Consider the following 13224-nt stretch of genomic DNA (forward strand, 5'->3'; position numbering starts at 1 on the left):
TAGATTTTCATTCAATTGGTTGATTTATATCTTTTAATTGAATGTGATGAACTGTTATGTGTTGGAGTTTGATATTTGATGTGTTTCATCCTTTCGGATACATCAAATCATTCAATTGAAATCGGATATCCGTTGTGATTCGTTAACCAAACGGATACATACGATGATTTAATTTCAAATCGGATATTTGTTGTGATTTGTAAAAATGGGTGGATTCATTGAATGATTTAAACTAGATATTTGTAAAACATCGAACAACAATTTGAGCATAATAGTTTGTCGATTGTAGGAACAAATACGAGAATATAGAGTTAAGATTTGGCGAAGTGAATTCTTAAACCTTAGTGTTCTTTAGCATTTTATTTCATCATTTTCTTTAGTTTATGTTTTATTTTTACACACATAAAAATCACGAAATTCGGAACTAGGTTAAAATAGAGTTGGTTTAAATAGAAATTGGTTTACACAACACAAATCCCTGTGGATCGACCTCGCACTTGCACACACGCTATATTGCACATGACTCGTGCACTTGTGAGTACAATTAAATTTGTACATCAATATAAAAAAACCTAAATTAAAATACAATTAAACCATTGTTACTTGGAAAGCGCTACATTAACACCCTATTACAGAATTAGCCACTCATGGTGGTGCTAGAATGGCCTCCTGCCATGTTCATCTTCTCTTCAACTCTTTAAGTCTCCAAGAAGATAATTTGTATCTAAAACTAAGCACACCTTTCTCTTGAAGTTTGAGGTCTATTTATATGGAGCAAACAAGTCCTAGAAGCCCTACGAATCCTAAAAAATCATAGGTCAGTCTCCTAGTCCAAGTAGGAGACCGAAAACCTTATCCAGGGTGTATTTGGGTTGTCTTCGGACTTTCCAGGACGAGTGCGCTCAATCCCACCTGTGGTGCGCTCGATCCCACTTGTGGTGCACTACGCACTTGATAGATTTGTGATCTTATCTTGTGGGGCAATTTTAGCATAGCAAACGTCAAAATTAGGAAATTTGTATTTCACAATGATTTGTATTATTTTGAGTTAGCTTTCGAATGCCACTAGTTTTACCTCTATCCAATACTCGAACAGATAGTTATGATCAAAATACTAATACATATGCTAAGTCTTCTCTCAAGTGTGTTTTAAGCCCAAAATCAATGGTTTTTCTTGTATCTTTATTAAACACATGAAAACACTAAAACAACACAAAATCAAACAAATAAAAACGTTAAGAAATTAACACATGCGAGTTAAGGAGCTTGAATGTGCAATATTCGGTGCTTATCAGCACTTCACCATTTAGAGAATTAACTTGTTTATACAACTCAGGTAGTAGGGCTGGCAAAACGTGTTTGTGTGTTGGGTTCGTGTCCGACCTGATTATGACCCGACACGTTTAATCCCAACCCGAACACGACACGTTTAACTAAAAGTGTCGAACCCCCATCCTGAACATAAAACTGTCTATAAACGAATAACACGACACGGACCTGTTTATCTAAATGGGTCGTAATCGTGTTGTGTTACCTGTTTATAGATCGACCCGACCCGACCTGAATGTAAACTCATTATAGTTTTTAACCTTTTATAGCCATACCAAAATGGTTTTTGTTTTTATTTTATTTTTTATTTTTTATTTTTTTTTGTTTTTTTTTCTCTAATCAGTCTTTCCTCTACTTCCTAAACAAAATCCTCAAAAACAATAACCAAACCATCAAAGGGAAAAACTTACAAAGTTACAAACTATCAAAGGGCAAAGTTTAATGGAAAAAAAAAAAGGGGGTCAAACGTGTCAACCTGCGTACCCGGCGGGTTGACACGACACGACACGTTTACTAAACGTGTCGTAAACGACCCATTTACGACTCGAACCCATTTAAGCCCAACCCGAACCAGAATTTTACGTGTTGTGTTCGTGTTAGGTTCGCGTGTCACGGGTTAAATTGCCAACCCTACCGGGTAGGACCTCCCGTCCACGAGCACAGGTTTCGTCGTCATACCATTAGAAAAAACAACAGTGTCCAACTTTTTGTCATTACACAAAAAATTTGACAATGAATACTAAAATTATGAACAAATACGAAGTAACAACAATTTCTCAACTCCAGATTAGGCAAATTTAAGTATCTTTTTATGGTCATACATAGCACACCCATAGAATCGCCTTCTAGGATTTTTTATAGTCGTGGATGTTATAATTGAGGTTGTAAGGTCACACCTACACTGCACAGGTTCCATATCCTCTTTGACTGATGATATTACAAATGTCGACGACATTGACTGTTTATTCTACAATGAAACCCAAAATCATTAGCAGTAATCTGCCAAAACTCTAATGTGTTTCACAAAATAAAATTTACGAACATTTTTTAGCTTTCCAGTGTAGAATTCGTCTTCATTGTCTCCTTTCCCAAAAATTTTCTTCCTCATGTTCATCATTTTTTTTTTTTTTTTTTACAAGTTAGAAACCTCTTTCACACTTGCAACAATAATTAGTCTTAACATCAACATAAACACAGCAGCTCTAGTTAGAGAATTTGAATTCTCAAATTAAAAAAATTCATCGGTTCATATATCTCAAGCAGTAATTGAGCATCATTCCTTCAACAAACATAATAGGATTTGTAGAACCACCATATATTGAAATAAGAGAACCCAAAATAATACAGAAAATAAAAGTACGTTTTTTTCAATATTTTTTGTTTAGGATCTATAACTACCGACTGTATTGTGTCCCCCTTTACGAAATTTCTTTAACATACTCCAATGGTAATGAAAGAGATTTTAAATCCAACACAACCCACAAAAACATTACTGGAAATTACCTTCAGATTAGCCGGAATCCTAGCAGGAACCCTAGTTCTTTGAAAAGGCTTCCTAAAACTACAATAAGCTTCCAATACAATAAAAAGCTTCCTAAAACTACAAGAAAATGTTTCCATTTCTTTGAACCAACAAAACCAACAAAAAAAATTCTAGAAAATACCTTCGTTAATCCAAATTTTTTTGAATAAAAAAATTTGAATTTCACGGAACCCTAGTCGGAGATCTGACACCAGATTGAGTGTTGGACGCTGGTCTGATTGGTGGCCGGTGGGTTTTGTCGCTTCGGTGGGTGCGTCCGTGTGTGCGTCGGGGAAGCGTGGGTTTCGTTGGGGAATTTTTTGTTACTTGGATAGACTACGATTTAGGCGTTTAAACAATAAAACCACACGTAAGCCAAACCTCACGTGAGTTTTGATCTTACGTGTCAATAATGGACATGTAGGATAAAAAAATTAGACTGATGTGGCCTTCTTTAAATCGATGTGTTTCAACCAATCTAATGACAGTTAAAAAATTTTAATGGTATGGATTTTCTTGGCATTTCGATTAACCCAGGAGTAAATTTTCAAAAAAAAAAAAACTTAGGGAGAATTTAATTTTGGCGCGTTGACTCAGGAACTTATAATATAAGGAAGATTTAAGGAATCTATTGTGAAATGTTTTTTTATAGGGAATCAAAAAGTAGTTTTATTCCCTAAATGTAGGAAAAATGGTTGGGAAACTACTACTAGTGCTCTAAGGAATTACTTTTAGATACTGTAGCAACCCTTGAGGGTTGGTTAAATGTAGAGAATCTGATGTGAGTAGGTTCTTGTGGTTTTTTTTGAAATTTTTCCTAAGCATAAGGAAGGAAATGTCATATAGCATCTCTAGCAGCGTTAGGTATTTTACCTAGTGAAAAAGCACTATTCTCGATTTGAGCTACTCATTTTTTTTATAAAAACTCCAACAGCTTCTTTATTCCATTATATACTTTTCTTTAAATATTATTATTTAATCTTTTTGATTTTTTGATTTTTTATTTATTTTTTTCACTTTTCTGTCTCTCTCTCACTCTCTCTCCCTCCACCTCAACCCAAACCCCCCATGGCCAACCTCTGCAATTATCTCTTCCCTCTCCTCTCTCTCCCTCCAAACCACCATAACCCAAGAAAACTTTCAATTTTGGAGCTTAAACAACGTTGCCATAGAAGAATGATTTGATACTAGAAGAAAGAAGAATTTGATACGGTCGGCCTATGGTGGTTCTAAACCCCATCTGCGACGGTGGGTTCTGGTGCTCATGTTGGGAAATTTTTTGTTTGAATTTCGGATGATTTTAGGTGTGGTTAATTTGAAGCTAGGAGCTGGATTTCAGATCTTTTGTTTGTTTTGGTGCTCATGCTGGGAATGGCTTAGGTGCTTTCTCTGCAATGGACAGCTCTCTTACTCACAAACCATATGGAATCGAAAGCTAATGCAACAAACATGAGAAAATCAAAAGCTTGGTCTTGAGGAATTGGGTCAGTCTTATGGGGTGTAGGTGAAGAAGAATGATTTGATACTAGAAGGAAATATGAGAAGAGGGGTTATTGGGTGGGTTTGTCCAGAAAACCAAGAATGCCTATGTGAGGTAGAGGAAGAGTGAGCGGGAGAGGGAGAGGGAGAGAGAAGAGAGAGAAAAAAGATTAAAAAACACGAACATAGTGCTACAGTGAATAGCTTGATATTGCTATTATTGTAGCAAAAAAGTTAGTTTAGCTCTTTTAGAGCAAATCTGTTGGAGTTGAAAAAAGAACAATACTAGCTAAATGTAGTTAATATTGCTCTTTTACCTAATCTGCTGGAGATTAGGTAAATGTAGTTAATATTGTTAAACCACATGGGGCAAAAATGTATTTAACCCTAAAATTTGAATAAATTACTATTAAATTTTAAGTGTAATGATAAGTTTTTATTCCTTTACCAAAGAGCATTTAAGAGGGTAAGTTTGGGAGTTTGTGTAATATTTCTCAGGTAAATCTCGTCCCTTTCTTCGACACCTTTTTCGCTTGGGCTCTCAGTCTCCAAATTGAGTAGGTTACGCGGGTACGCAGAACGTTAACGACGCCGATGTAGGCATGCCACGTCAAGCGTCTCAATGCGAAAACACACAAATTTTTAAAACCTCAAACTGCTCGGCCCGCATCATTCCCCCCCCCCCTAAAAAAAAAATTTCAAACCCATTTCCTCCACCTGTATTCTCTCTCCATCGACACCGGCCGTGTCTGCGATCCTTAGAATGTAATCGCACCGCGGATTCCCCACCACATTGCCGACCCACTTTTCCTTTCCTTTTTCTTCAACCCCATTTATCTCCCCATCCTGCACCGTGCGTCCTCTCCTTTCCCCTCCGTCACCGCTGCCGACGACCACCTCCACTTCCTTCCATCAGCTCCGGCCGGAACCCATTCCCCCACGAGAGGCAGCTCTTCCCCCAAAACCCTAATTTTTCTGAAACCCAAAATGCTCCCCGGTCCGCTATCTTCATCACCGCCTACGACTACTACCTCCATTACCACAACGGAACTAACAATGGGCTCCACGAACGCCTGGAAGGCCACCAACACAGTTCATTCTGCAAGCTGCAGCTCGACAGATACGGCCACGCGTCCACCTGCTGCTACCCTCAGTCGTGGCGAATCCCCTTCGGTCACTCCTCCATCAGTTGCTGCCCCAAATTGTGGTAAGCTCACACTCCGCAAAATTTTTTCACTTTGAACACTAATCCTCATAAATTGTAATTGTAATGGGTGTGTTGAGGTTAATATGTTGGAAATGCAGAATTTACTCTGCTCCTTATAGACTTTGTCTGAAAGTCTGTTTTGTTGATGATATGTTGCAGGTTTTTTGTGGTTTGTTTGTGGTTTTAAGGATAATATGTTTCCTCTGTAAGGGTGTTGCTGCAGATTTTATATGTGGCTTGTTTGAGGATATGGTCTTTTTCCTCTGTTTTGTTGGTTTTTGTTTCTGATTTGAGGCTATTGTTTAGCCCTTTGTAAGGGTTTGGTTTAATTGATTTGGGCTGTTGGCTAGAGGTTTTCTGCTATTTGTTGTTTTTTTGCCTCTGTGTAGGCTGTTTTCAGTTTGTTAATCAGGCTTGTATTAGTTGTTGATGTGTTCTCGGTTTGTTTGTTAATGATGTTGCTTATTCATCCAAAAAAAAAAAAAATGCAGAATTTACTGTTCATAGCCTTGCTCATTTTATGTTTATAGAATTCTGAAAATAAAATTTGTTGCTACCTCTGTACATGTTAATTTTACCAATAAAAGAAAAGGCCAAGGTGGTGTCTCAAAATTCTAGTGCTTTGATCAAAAGAAAGGATTTTCGCTAGTTTCAAACACAAGCCCATGAAGCCTACCAAAAAAATTAAAACTCAATAATTTTGCTTGAAACATCAACAATGTTATAGAATTAAACAAAGACAGAATTAAGACTAAGATTGACTTGGTACAGAATTAAACAAAGACAGAAATTAAGACTATTCCAATGGGTTTTTGGGATAACTACATGCTTAGAAAAATAAAAAAAAATCTTGAACAAGTGAGTAAAGGAGAGAGGTGGAAGAATAAAGGTAATAAACCATTGGATTTAAATATATGTTGTTTGTGCAGAAAGTTTTATTGAAAAGATGCATAATTGGTGAGACCCATTCAAAGAATCTTCTAGTTTGTGTTCTTAAGAAATTAGGACTTCAAAATCTAATAAGATATAACAAAAATGGTGGAGGTGGGGAAAGTGGTAGAGTGTTTTGGTGGTGCTTGAGGTAATGTGGCAGAGGTGGTCGACACTGGTCAAATATATGATTTGTAAAAGTTCACAAACAAAATTTAAAGTAAGAATAATTTTTAAAATCGCAAAATCTGATAATCAGGATTGCCAAAATCCCTTCTTTTGTTAATGCATAAGGAAATAAACATTCAGAAATGACATGTTATATCATATGAAATCAATATAGAAAAACACTGGAAATTCACTTAAATTGTTTCAAGAGATGCCAAAGCAGTGTAAAATTTGTACCATGAATTCAAACATTAATTTTGAAGATACATTAATGACTAATGTTGGAGGGTCAGAGTTGCAATAGGCTTTCATTTCCAACCAAGTTTTTCAATTAATATTGCTTCAAAGAACTTTGATGATTAAGATATTGATTTGAAATTATATTTATATTTTCAATGAAGTTAGCACTACACAACATAAAACTTGTGAGCAGATTGCCTATTAAACTCTAAACAAATTCCATTAATTCCTTGGTGAACGCTAAGCTACTCCTGACACCAAATACTTCCATCTACAACAACCAACTATCCATCAAGACCACATAGGAATCTTGAACTAAGAAAAAATTCTAGAATTAAAGAACTCATCTACATGATAGCAGTAAAACAAGTCCAGGTATAGATTTAAGATATTACACTTACTAGAAACAGAAGTTAACAGAAAAGCTAGTAATAAAACTGAGGGAGAAAACCATGTAATGAAGGACGACAAATGGTCAATGCAATCTAGTAATAATAATAATAAAAGCAATTGACTACATACCCGAAGATTGGGACCCCTCAGAAGCAGTGGAGTTACGGGTAGATTGGAACAACTCAGAACCGGCAGGGTTAGTGGTAGCTTGAGACCATTCAGAACCACCTATGCGCTCAGAAGCAGCTCCATTTTGAGAAACCTTAAAAAATGCTCAAATAGTTAAACCTTAAGACAATAACTTAAACATCACAGCTCGTTCAAAAGCTCAACAACAAATACTTACCACCTGAGCATCCTTGAACGAACTTGTTCCACTGGCATCTTTAACTTTCATAAGGGCTCTTTTGCTTAGCTTCTTCCGGAGAAACATCTACGAAAGCTATGTATACAAGTTGGATTAGAGTTCTAATATGAAAGCTCCTTCCAGGATCTTTTTCTATTTAAAGTCGAACTCTTTTTAATTTTATTGGTAAGTGACAAAAATCTAGTTTATGGAGGAGAACTTTGAAAATTTTACTACCCAAATTGTTTAATATTGCAGTAGACAAAGCAGCTTGAATCAGTTTGAAAATTCTTTGATATTTTGAGGTATATGCATCAAATTAATTGTATATTTATTACTAGACTTACTTGAATCTATTGAAAACTTTGATTTACTTGATGTGGTGCAAGTTACTGGGATGGGAAGAAATTTTACATAAGATCTTATTATCGGTCATTGGAAGGAGGTCTAGGGGTTGATTTTTCTAGGAGACCATTTGGTAGGAAAAGTTCTAGCAAAAGTGGCATTCTTTTTTTGTTGACAATAATTCAGAGCATCATTTTTATTCGAGGATGAAATTTTTATAAGGATGAGAGAATTAACCTCCTAATTAATTGGTCAATCCCTTAATTACAAATTGTAAACAAGTAAAACTCTATGAGCTAGATAAGATAAGTGTTGTACACGATAATACGTGATTGTAAGAATTATCTAATGCTTGAATTGTTGTGATCTTCATCTTTATCATTTTGATGAGAGGTTGAGTTGAGGATGTCTCTAGTTTGATCTTTATCTTTATCCTTATCACTCTTATGAGAGATTGAATTCGAGATTTCTCTAACAATGTTTAATTAAGTTCTATGTCTTTTGTTAACTTAATATGTTATTAGTTAACTTTGTAATGTTGTGTTGAGTCGTGTGGCTGAAAGTTGTCCATGTGTAAGCTTCCTATTCCTATTGGATGTATTCCCATGTATAAAAACTTGCTTGTAAAGAGAAAAACATGATTGAACTCACTCATCTCATTAATTGCAGAGTGGTGGAGCCTGGGAAATGTCTAGAAAATGTTCCTTATGTTAACTTCTAAATAAACAGAAAAATTAGATGTAGATTAAAATCTTCCAGCAAAAGTAATACTTAAGAAGTTCTTTGGATCTTAAATGGGGAAAGGATAATCTTGACAAATCAACAAATAGTTGCCATATCAATGAAAGAAAAACATGGAATCTTTCTAAACCAGTGCCCTTTGGATCCACTTCTATGAAGTAAACCTTGAATACCTGTAGTCACCCGCAAACCATTCATAAATGGAGGGCCATTAAAATGGAGGAAATTGGTAATTGTTTCACACCCATGTGTTTGCTTTTGTTATCTTGTTGATGAATGATATATAAATATATACATATATTGAACTTGCATCGCTATTAATGCAAACAATTACAATATGATAGATGTGCAACCTTTCTTTTTCTTGAATTTGGGGTTTCTTTTATTTATTTATTTACTTTTAATCAAATATTAAAAAATGAGGGATGTGGTCAATGATGAATGATATTGGAGAGTGGTGGTGATGATAGTAGTGATGCTAGTGGAGTTTCCCGAGTAAGAAGGGTGTGTGTGGTGGGGTCCAATCTTAAACCTAAAATGGCACTTGTAACACTTCCATTATTGTTAATGTTTATATAGTGAGAGACAGAAGGTGGGGGTTGTTTATGAACTTATAATACTAGGGCCTTACTCTATGTTTCTAGATAGACAGAAAGTGGAGTTTCCATATATTTGTTTTATTCATTACTTTCGAGATAACATGTGTTTGATAGTAATAATATTTCTTTGGCACTGTAGGATTTGAATTTTTCTATTCTAAATTCTTAATAATGTCAACATGATGGTTATCCTTTAGAGACAATGGGCAACCGTTACGAAGAAAGATATCACAGCTTGTTGCAAAAGTTTCTTCCAATAGTAGTGGCTACAGCATTAAGCAATGAGCATTACAAGGATGTCATGCGTGTTATGCGTATGTTAACGCTGAAATACAGTGGCTCAAGGTTTGAATCCAGTCAACCTTCCCTTCACTGCAAATGTGTTGCATTCAAGTAATGAAGGTAATGTGGCAACTCAAAGGAATGTGCGACTATCAAAAAGGAAGGTGCTTATAGTTAAAAGGATTGTGGAACAAGCAAAAAAGAAACAACTGAATAAATTCCTTGCCAAATAGAAGAGAAGAAAAAATCAGGTTTCTCATTATTTTTCTTTCTTTACGTGTGCTTTATTATGCTTATTAAAATTGGTTCTGCATCCAAAAAAATTTCTTGCATATTGTAACACATTTGGTACTTTATTTAATTGAAGACCTGTGAATCAGTACAAGAAGAAGAAATGAACACAAGTGAAGTTCCATTGAATTCGACAACTTGTATTCATCACGGTCGTGTAATTGAAACTGAAGATAGTGTAATGACTCAGGTACACATTAAATTGTAGAAGCTCTATTGCCTTTGATTTATACATTTGTAAGTGTAAAAACTATTAAATACTTGTAGGGTTCACAAGAAATCACAAAGTTTATTGCAATTGGGATGGAGAAGTTGGCATTAGCACTTGTTGGTGGTGGCGCTTTTGATTGTGTAATGTTTTGCTTATAAGAACCTAGATTTTTTCTGTTTCTCTCTCCCAGTCTCAATTTTTTTTTTTTTTTTTTTAATTTTTTTCTTCATTGTAAAAAGAAATTATGTGATTGCTTGCCTCCCTTATCTTTTCATTTTTTTTCAAAGCTTTTTATAATTTACGCAAGTTTGTTTAATTTGCTAACTTATAAATTTGTTTTGCTGTAGGATACAAGTTTCAACTTCTTTGACTAGGCGATTAAAAGTGCTGTTTTGTTTCTTTTTGAAATCACTACTCTTTTTTGTTCAACTAGTGCTTTTAGTAGATGATATTACCTTTTGGAAAAAATTACAGTTTACCCCCCCAAAGTTGACAGCATTTTTCAATTCGAACATCAAAGTATCAATTTTTGCAATCCACCCCCTCAAAGTTCCAAATTTTTGCAATTTGACCAATTGTGTCCAAAACTTCCCATATTGGCCCTAATTTTTATTTTTTTATTTTTTATAAAAAAATTTTAAAAAAAATTCTATGGCCACCCCTTTGGCCATCTGGTCATTTTTGCACCTTCAAATTTATTTTTATTTTTTTAAAAAAAAATCAGGGGCAATATGGGAATATTGGGATAATATTGGTCGAATTGAAATAAATTGAAACTTTGTGGGGGTGGATTGCAAAAATTGAAACTTTGATGTTCGAATTGAAAAACGCTGTCAACTTTAGGGAGGTAAACTGTAATTTTCCCCTACCTTTTGAGTATGTAGTTGTCTAATGGTAGTGTATAGTTTTTATAGTATCAATTAGTTGGAATGATGTATAGTTTTTGTAAGTATGGAATAGTTGGAATGGTGTATGGTTTTTGTAAGTACTGAACTTGTGGAATGACTTTTCTATGGTTTTATTAAGCGTTGAATAGATGGACGCCACTTTCGACTACAAGAGGTACCTATCTATTTACTGTTCCTACCATGTATTTCCAAATCAATTATTTTGCTTTACTGTATTAAATGACATTAATTCAAAGGTATGAGAGTTGATTTGTATAGCACAATGATAGAACCTTTTTGTTTTTTTTTTTTTTTTCATTTTAAATAGGTAAGTATGTGATCAATCTGTTTATTCAATTAAATAGCTAGAGAGCTTCATTGTGATCCTATTCATTTACCAACAGGTACGCCGAAACTTCTCATCTCTTGACTTGTTAGGTTGTGCTGCTCTTCCTATATTGGCTTGAAAAATTTTGTCCATTTATTCAAGAATAACATTTCTAACCGACTGTCTTTTTCCATTTCTTTGCTTAAACATATAGTCATATGAAATGTTAGCGAATATTATTATATTACCGATCGACATTACGGATTGTCACCATAATCACGTCGGTAACGGAAAAGAAAGTTAGCGCAAGAAGTCGGTAAAAATTCTGACTTTACTGACCATGGCTGTGCGAAATACGAAAATGCCATTTTTGTAACCGAGTTATCCGACTTCCAGCCCTAGGAAAACTATCATGTTGATTTGTTATATTATGGAAGTATTTAATGAAATATTTGCTTATTGGATTGCATTTTGTTTTTACGTTTTAAACCGTCAATGAAGTTACTTGTGCTCTAATTTTATACTTAAAATATATAAACAAAGGACCATGTATGTCACCACCACAGCGAATGTGTGTATTGGACTTCTTCTATGTTTGGATTTGTTTTTTGTTTTTTTTTTATTATTTAGAAGGAATAATAGATTTATGCAAACTAGTCAATTATGACAGATCTACATAATGGGATGAACTGCATGCCTCTTTTTCACTTACGTTTCCAATTCCATTCGCTTATACTTTTATAAAGACTCTTACAAGCATGTTTTGTCATTGTAATCTTTCATCCATTTAAAATTTTTGTGTTCCTCAATGTTATAACTGAGTTTGATTTTTTTAAAAAATTTTGGAAATAATTTGTCATTGTCCTCTTTCTTTCAGTAAGTGGAACTTTGGACTGCCTCTAATACGTTTTAACTATATCATATGACTTAAACGTGGTGAGTTCATTCCTACCATCTCCGTAAATGTTAGCTTGCTATCGGTTCATTCTTATTGCAGTTATTTAGCATGTTTTATTCTTTTTCATTTTTATATTGTTAAGGGTTAAGTGTTTTAAATTCTTGTAAGGATCTCATGAATGATGGAACATGTTGGAAGGTCTTGGAGCTTGGGGGTAGTGTTGTTGATTTTAGTTGTCGATGTTGTTAGTTTGTAATATGTATTGTTGTAAGAGTTTATTATGTTAAGATTGACTTGGAAGGTTTGTGAAACTTCTCACTTTTTTAGTGTTTTCAGGATGGACATGACACTGTATGTTTAAAAGTACTCATCTTTGTGTTCTTTTCTTGGTTGATGTGTTTCTGATTGCTAGATCTTAAACATAAAATTAAACAATTGTAAATGTGAAAACAATTTAGTATACAAGGAAAAAAAAATATATTAAGAAATAAAGAAAGTAGAATAAGATAAAATCCCACTTTTTTCTTTCCATCTTTGAGTTATCCAAAAAGAAAGAAATTGTGTTAGAACACTGAGGTTGAGAGTGGCTTAATCTAACCTTATATTAGCTATGACTTGTAGCTTATATGGATGGCCATTCATGTAGAATGGCAAGCTTCATTTTTTATTTTAAGTGAGTCTGTGAATGAGCAAGAGATCATTAACCATTTGCAAGGGAAATGGGAGAAGGAAATTGCTTGAATTATCTTCTTTAATCAAGTTAATAAATGTCGTTTCCTTATAAAATAATATTTAATAAAATCGACTTCTCTAAATTACTAGCCTTAGGTTGTTCACTTCTTCTCAAGAAAAAAGTAAAGAAACTAGTAACTAATTTGACAACCTTGTAGGCAAGAAGTATCCTGTTATATAACAAAGACATGGCTTTAATCTTAGTATCACAATTTATGTATACACTATTACTCATCTATTGATGCATTTGATTCCCGATTAGGTTGCATTTCTCATGTTCTCTTGATAGGAGTAAT

This window comes from Corylus avellana, chromosome ca11 (genome assembly GCF_901000735.1).
Source record: "Corylus avellana chromosome ca11, CavTom2PMs-1.0".
Classification (NCBI taxonomy): domain Eukaryota; kingdom Viridiplantae; phylum Streptophyta; class Magnoliopsida; order Fagales; family Betulaceae; genus Corylus; species Corylus avellana.